At 37.7% G+C, this 6,938-nt stretch overlaps 1 non-coding gene across 1 annotated transcript; it reads right to left on the minus strand.

The window, feature by feature from the left end:
- Positions 1-6,612: 6,612 nt before the first annotated feature.
- LOC112767904 (small nucleolar RNA R71) lies at positions 6,613-6,720 on the minus strand. The gene has a single exon (XR_003185344.1). It is a non-coding gene; the product is annotated as a small nucleolar RNA R71 (small nucleolar RNA).
- Positions 6,721-6,938: the final 218 nt, after the last annotated feature.

A 6,938-nucleotide genomic window follows, 5' to 3' on the forward strand; every position in this document is an offset into this window, starting at 1 on the left:
CCAATAACCAACCTTTGAGCTCCAGTGAAATCCCCTCTCAACCATTACCCAATCCAAAGGGTGGCATTAATGCCATCACCCTAAGGTCCGGAACCACACTGCAGGAGAGGAATCAGGAGGAGCCAAGCCCACCAGAACACGCCTCAGCTGAAGAGGTAGTGGAAATAGAAGATGTTGAAGAGGAAGAGGACATACAGGACATGGCTGAAAAAGAAGAAATTCAACCACAGGAGGAAGCACCACAGGCACAGACACTGCAGAAGACACCACTCCCATTCCATTTCCACAACTTGCAAGGAAGCCCAAGAAGCAGCTGGAACCTGATCCCAAAATGGTAGAGATATTCAAAAAGGTTGAGGTAACTGTTCCTCTTTTTGATGTTATTCAACAGGTACCTAAATATGCAAAGTTTCTAAAAGATTTATGTATACATAAAGACAAAATTAATGAATTAGAAACTATTCCTTTAGGAAGTTCCATATCTACTTTAATGGGATGTTTACCTGAAAAGTGTAGTGACCCAGGTCCATGTATGATTAATTGTACTATTGGTGGTGTAGTATTTTCTGACTGCATGTGTGATTTAGGAGCATGTGTGAGTATAATGCCTTTGTCTATATATGATATTTTGAGGCTCCCTCTCTTAAAAAGGTCGGCAGCTCGTTTTGTGTTAGCAGATAAAAGCATTATTACAGTGGCTAGAGTTGCTGAAGATGTATTAGTGGGCATTAAGGGGCTCACATTTTCCACTGATTTTTATATCCTGGAGATGCTCCAAAATGACTCAGAGAAGCCGTCATCAATCCTACTCGGAAGACCATTCCTGAAGACCTCGAAGTTCAAATTAGATGCTTTTTCAGGAACATACTCTTTTGAAATAGATGGCCGAGTAGTAATCTTCAATCTGAATGGAGTTATGAAGCATCCTCCAGAGGATCATTCTATCCTCCAGTGTGACATTATAGATGAAACCGTGGCTGAAGTTCATCAGGAGGAATTTGAAGAGAAGTACATAGGACAAGGTCCAAGTGTGGGGACATTCTCAAAGGACAATGACAGTGCTTTACCACCAGCTCCAGACAACCCAGAGCCTGACCATGATTAGAAGTTAGAATTAAAACCCTTCCTCCATACCTCAAATATGCTTACCTTGAAGACGAGCAGAAGTTTCCAGTTATCATTGCATGGGAACTCACTTCTCAATAGGAAGAGCAGTCACTTAGTGTGCTGAGGAGGCACAAGAAGGCAACTGGTTGGAGTTTGGCAGACATAGTAGGCATCAACCCTCAAGTCTGTGAGCATAGGATATTTTTAGAAAAGGGAGCAAGACCTGTCCGTCAACCCCAGAGAAGACTGAACCCCACTATCTTAGAGGTTGTCAAGAAGGAAGTGACCAGACTACTGGAGGCAGATATCATCTACCCCATTTCAGATAGTGAATGGGTAAGCCCAGTACAAGTGGTGCCCAAGAAGTCTGGAGTCACTACAGTGAAGAATGAGCACGAAGAACTCATGGCAACTAGAGTTCAGAACGCCTGGAGGGTCTGCATTGACTACAGACGCCTCAACCAGGCCACTCGTAAAGATCACTATCCTCTTCCATTCATTGATCAAATGCTGGATCGCCTGTCAGGTAAATCACATTATTGTTTTTTAGATGGTTACACAGGTTATTTCTAGATTCATATAGCTCCTGAGGATCAGGAAAAGACCACTTTTACATGTCCTTTTGGGACTTATGCTTACAAGAGAATGCCATTTGGCTTATGCAATGCACCAGCTACCTTCCAAAGGTGCATGATGGGTTTTTTCTCTGATCTTATTGAGGACTGTATGGAAGTTTTTATGGATGATTTTAGTGTATATGGCGATTCCTTCAGCCTTTGCTTAGATGGATTATCTAGAGTATTAGATAGATGTGTCAGTACAAACCTTGTATTAAATTTTGAAAAATGTCACTTTATGGTAAAACAAGGTATTGTACTAGGACATGTTGTGTCTAATACTGGCATTTCTGTAGATCCAGCAAATGTGGATGTTATTTCTAGTTTACTGGTGCGGTATTTTACAACCACACTTACTAACCGGCAAGTGTACCGGGTCGTACCAAGTAATACCTTACGTGAGTAAGGGTCGATCCCACGAGGATTGATGGACTAAGCAACAATAGTGTTTGATAGACTTAGTTAGACAAACAAAAATTGCTGTTGAGATGCAGTATAAAAAACATTAAACAATATCAAAAATATTGAAGAAGGGCAAGTAATTAAGTAGGGAATAAAATATGGAGAAGATAGTTAAGGTTTCAGAGTTATCTATTTTTCCGGATTAATTTTTCTTATTAACTATTTTAATCATGTAGGATTTAATTTATGGCAAACTGATGAGCGGATAATTTATACGCTTTTTGGCATTGTTTTTAGTATGTTTTTAGTAGGATCTAGTTACTTTTAGGGATGTTTTCATTAGTTTTTATGTTAAATTCACATTTCTGGACTTTACTATGAGTTTGTGTGTTTTTCTGTGATTTCAGGTATTTTCTGGCTGAAATTGAGGGACTTGAGCAGAAATCAGATTCAGAGGTTGAAAAAGGACTGCTGATGCTGTTGGATTCTGACCTCCCTGCACTCAAAGTGGATTTTCTGGAGCTACAGAACTCGAAATAGCGCGCTTCCAATTGCGTTGGAAAGTAAACATCCAGGGCTTTCCAGCAATATATAATAGTCCATACTTTGGCCAAGAATAGACGACGTAAACTGGCGTTCAACGCCAGCCTTCTGCCCAAATCTGGCGTCCAGCGCCAGAAAAGGATCCAAAACCAGAGTTGAACGCCCAAACTGGCACAGAAACTGGCGTTCAACTCCACAAATGGCCTCTGCACGTGCAACACTCAGGCTCAGCCCAAACGCATACCAAGTGGGCCCAGGAAGTGGATTTATGCATCAATTACTTACTCATGTAAACCCTAGTAGCTAGTTTATTATAAATAGGACCTTTTACTAGTCTTTTAGACAATCTTTGGTCTCAGTTTTATTCCATTGTTCATCTTAGGAGACTATTGATCTCGTTTAGGGGGCTGGCCATCTCGGCCATGCCTAGCCCTTCACTTATGTATTTTTAACGGTAGAGTTTCTACACTCCATAGATTAAGGTGTGGAGCTCTGCTGTTCCTCAAAGATTAATGCAAGTACTACTATTTTCTATTCAATTCATCTTATTTCTCTTCTAAGATATCCATTCGCACCCAAGAACGTGATGAAGGTGATGATTATGTGTGACGCTCATCATCCTTCCCCCTTATGAACGCGTGCCTGACAAACACTTCTGTTCTACATGAATTAAGCTAGAATGAGTATCTCTTAGATCTCCTAACCAGAATCTTCGTGGCGTAAGCTAGAATGATGGCGGCATTCAAGAGAATCCGGAAAGTCTAAACCTTGTCTGTGGTATTTCGAGTAGGATTCAATGATTGAATGACTGTGACGAGCTTCAAACTCGCGATTGTTGGGCGTTAGTGACAGACGCAAAAGGAGGGTGAATCCTATTCCAGCATGATCGAGAACCGACAGATGAATAGCCGTGCCGTGACAGGGTGCGTGAGCATATTATTCACTGAGAGGAGGGGATGTAGCCACTGACAACGGTGATGCCCTTGCATAAAGCCAGCCATGGAAAGGAGTAAGACTGATTGGATGAAGATAGCAGGAAAGCAGAGGTTCAGAGGAACGAAAGTATCTCCATTCGCTTATCTGAAATTCCTACCAATGATTTACATAAGTACCTCTATCCCTATCTTATTAATTATTATTCGAAAACACCATTATCCATTTATATCTGCCTGACTGAGATTTACAAGGTGACCATAGCTTACTTCATACCAACAATCTCCGTGGGATTCGACCCTTACTCACGTAAGGTATTACTTGGACTACCCAGTGCACTTGCTGGTTAGTTGTATCGAAGTTGTGACAATTATGTATTAAGATCAAAGCACCAAGCTTTGGAGCCATTACCAGGGATTGTTCGAGCCTGGACATCACAATTTCGTGCACCAAGGTTTTGGCGCCGTTGCCGGGGATTGTTTGAGTTCTCGGCAAGCTTTTGGTCCGGTAACATCAGTGCCATATTCCCTTTTGATCCGGCAACAGCACCAAGTTTTTGGCGCCGTTGCCGGGGATTGTTTGAGTTTGGACAACTGACGGTTCATCTTGTTGCTCAGATTAGGTAATTTTCTTTTTGTTTTCTTTTCAAAAAATTTTTCAAAAATATTTCAAAATATTCTCATCTGTTTTCGAAAAAAAAAATGTTTTCAAAAATTTATTCAAAATTTTTAAGAATGAATTCTAGTGTTTCATGAAGCATGTGAAGCCTGGCTGGCTGTAAAGCCATGTCTAAATTCATTTGGACTGAGGCTTGCAATTTGTTATCAAAGAGCAACTTAGTTGTTGCTCATCCACCTGCTGCTGATCCATGATCACCTGCTGAAGCTTGGCTGGCCATTGGGCATGTCTAGTGTTTTGGACCGGAGCTTTCTTTGAAAGCTTGGCTGGCTAGTGAGCCATGTCTAATTCCTGGACTGAAGCTTTAGACTAACATGGCAAGATTCCTGGAATTCATATTAAAAATTTTTGGAATCCTTATTTTTCCTTTTAATATGCGAAAAATATAAAATAAAAATCCAAAAAAATTAGAAAATCATAAAAATCAAAAATATTTTGTGTTTCTTATTTGAGTCTTGAGTCATATCATAAGTTTGGTGTCACTTGCATAAGCATCTTGCATTTTTTTCGAAAATATCATGCATCCATAGTGTTCTTCATGATCTTCAAGTTGTTCTTGGTAAGTCTTCTTGTTTGATCTTGATGATTTTTTGTTTTGTGTCTTTTCATGTTTATCATATGCATTCTTGAATTCTTAGTGCGTAAGCATTAAAGAATTCTAAGTTTGGTGTCTTGCATGATTTCTTTGCATTAAAAATTTTTCAAAATTGTGTCTATGATGTTCATCTTGACATTCATAGTGTTCTTGGTGTTCATCTTGACATTCATAGCATTCTTGCATGCATTCATTGTTTTGATCTAAAAATTTCATGCATTGCATAATTTTCATGTTTTTCATAAAAATTTCAAAAATCAAAAAAATATCTTTCCCTTTTTCTCTCATCAAATTCGAAAATTTGGATTGACTTTTTCAAAAATTTTTAAAATCAAGTTGTTTCTTATGAGTCAAATCAAATTTTCAATTTGAAAATCTTATCTTTTTCAAAATCTTTTTCAAAAATCAAATCTTTTTCAAAATTCTTAGTTCTTTTCGAAAATTCAAAAAATATTTTTCAAAAATCTTTTTCTTAATTTTTTCACAAATTTTCGAAAATAACATAAACAATTAATGTTTTGATTTAAAAATTTGAAGTTTGTTACTTGCTTGTTAAGAAAGATTCAAACTTTAAGTTCTAGAATCATATCTTGTGATTTCTCATGAATCAAGTCATTAATTGTGATTTTAAAAATAAAATCTTTTTCAAAACTAATTTCAATCATATCTTTTCAAAAATATCTTCTTATCTTATCTTTTTCAAAAATATCTTTTCAAAATATCTTTTCTAACTTCCTAACTTCCTATCTTTTCAAAGTTTGTTTCAACTAACTAACTAACTTTTTGTTTGTTTCTTAACTTTTTCAAAACCACCTAACTAATTCTCCCTTTCTAATTTTCGAAAATATCTCCCCCTTTTTCAAAAATTTCTTTTTAATTAACTAATTATTTTTATTTTTATTTTTGATTTCAAAAATTTTTGAAAAAAAAAATACTAACAATTTTCAGAAACCATTTTCAAAAATCACTAACTCTTTTTCAAAATAATTTTCGAAAATTATCCCTCCCCCATCTCATTCTATTTATTCATTCATATCCTAACATCTCAACTCACCTCTCTTCCATCCTCACAGTTGTGTTTCTTCCATTATATTACATTCTTTGTCTCCCCCTCTTCTTCCACTTACATAGGGGAACCTCTATACTGTGGTAAAGAGAATCTCTATTATTATTATTATTTTTCTGTGCCCTCTTCTTTATCATATGAGCAGGAGCAAGGATAAGAACATTCTTGTGGAAGCAGATCCAGAACCTGAAAGGACTCTGAAGAGAAAATTAAGAGAAGCTAAAATACAACAATCCAGAGATAACCTTTCAGAAATTTTTGAACAGACAGAGGAGATGGCAGCCGAAAATAATAATAATATAAGGAAGATGCTTGGTGACTTCACTGCACCTAATTCCAATTTACATGGAAGAAGCATCTCCATTCCTGCCATTGGAGCAAACAACTTTGAGCTGAAACCTCAATTAGTTTCTCTAATGCAGCAGAACTGCAAGTTTCATGGACTTCCATCTGAAGATCCTTTTCAGTTCTGAACTGAATTCTTGCAGATATGTGATACTGTTAAGACTAATGGAGTAGATCCTGAAGTCTACAGGCTCATGCTTTTCCCTTTTGCTGTAAGAGACAGAGCTAGATTATGGTTGGATTCTCAACCCAAAGACAGCCTGAACTCTTGGGATAAGCTGGTCACGGCTTTCTTAGCCAAGTACTTTCCTCCTCAAAAGCTGAGCAAGCTTAGAGCTGATGTTCAAACTTTCAGACAGAAAGAAGGTGAATCTCTCTATGAAGCTTGGGAAAGATACAAACAGTTGACCAAAAAGTGTCCTTCTGACATGCTTTCAGAATGGACCATCCTGGATATATTCTATGATGGTTTATCTGAGCTATCAAAGATGTCACTGGACACTTCTGCAGGTGGATCCATTCACCTAAAGAAAATTCCTGCAGAAGCTCAAGAACTCATTGACATGGTTGCTAATAACCAGTTCATGTACACTTCTGAAAGGAATCCTGTGAGCAATGGGACGCCTATGAAGAAGGGAGTTCTTGAAGTTGA

The sequence above is a fragment of the Arachis hypogaea genome, chromosome 17 (assembly GCF_003086295.3).
Source record: "Arachis hypogaea cultivar Tifrunner chromosome 17, arahy.Tifrunner.gnm2.J5K5, whole genome shotgun sequence".
Classification (NCBI taxonomy): Eukaryota; Viridiplantae; Streptophyta; class Magnoliopsida; order Fabales; family Fabaceae; genus Arachis; species Arachis hypogaea.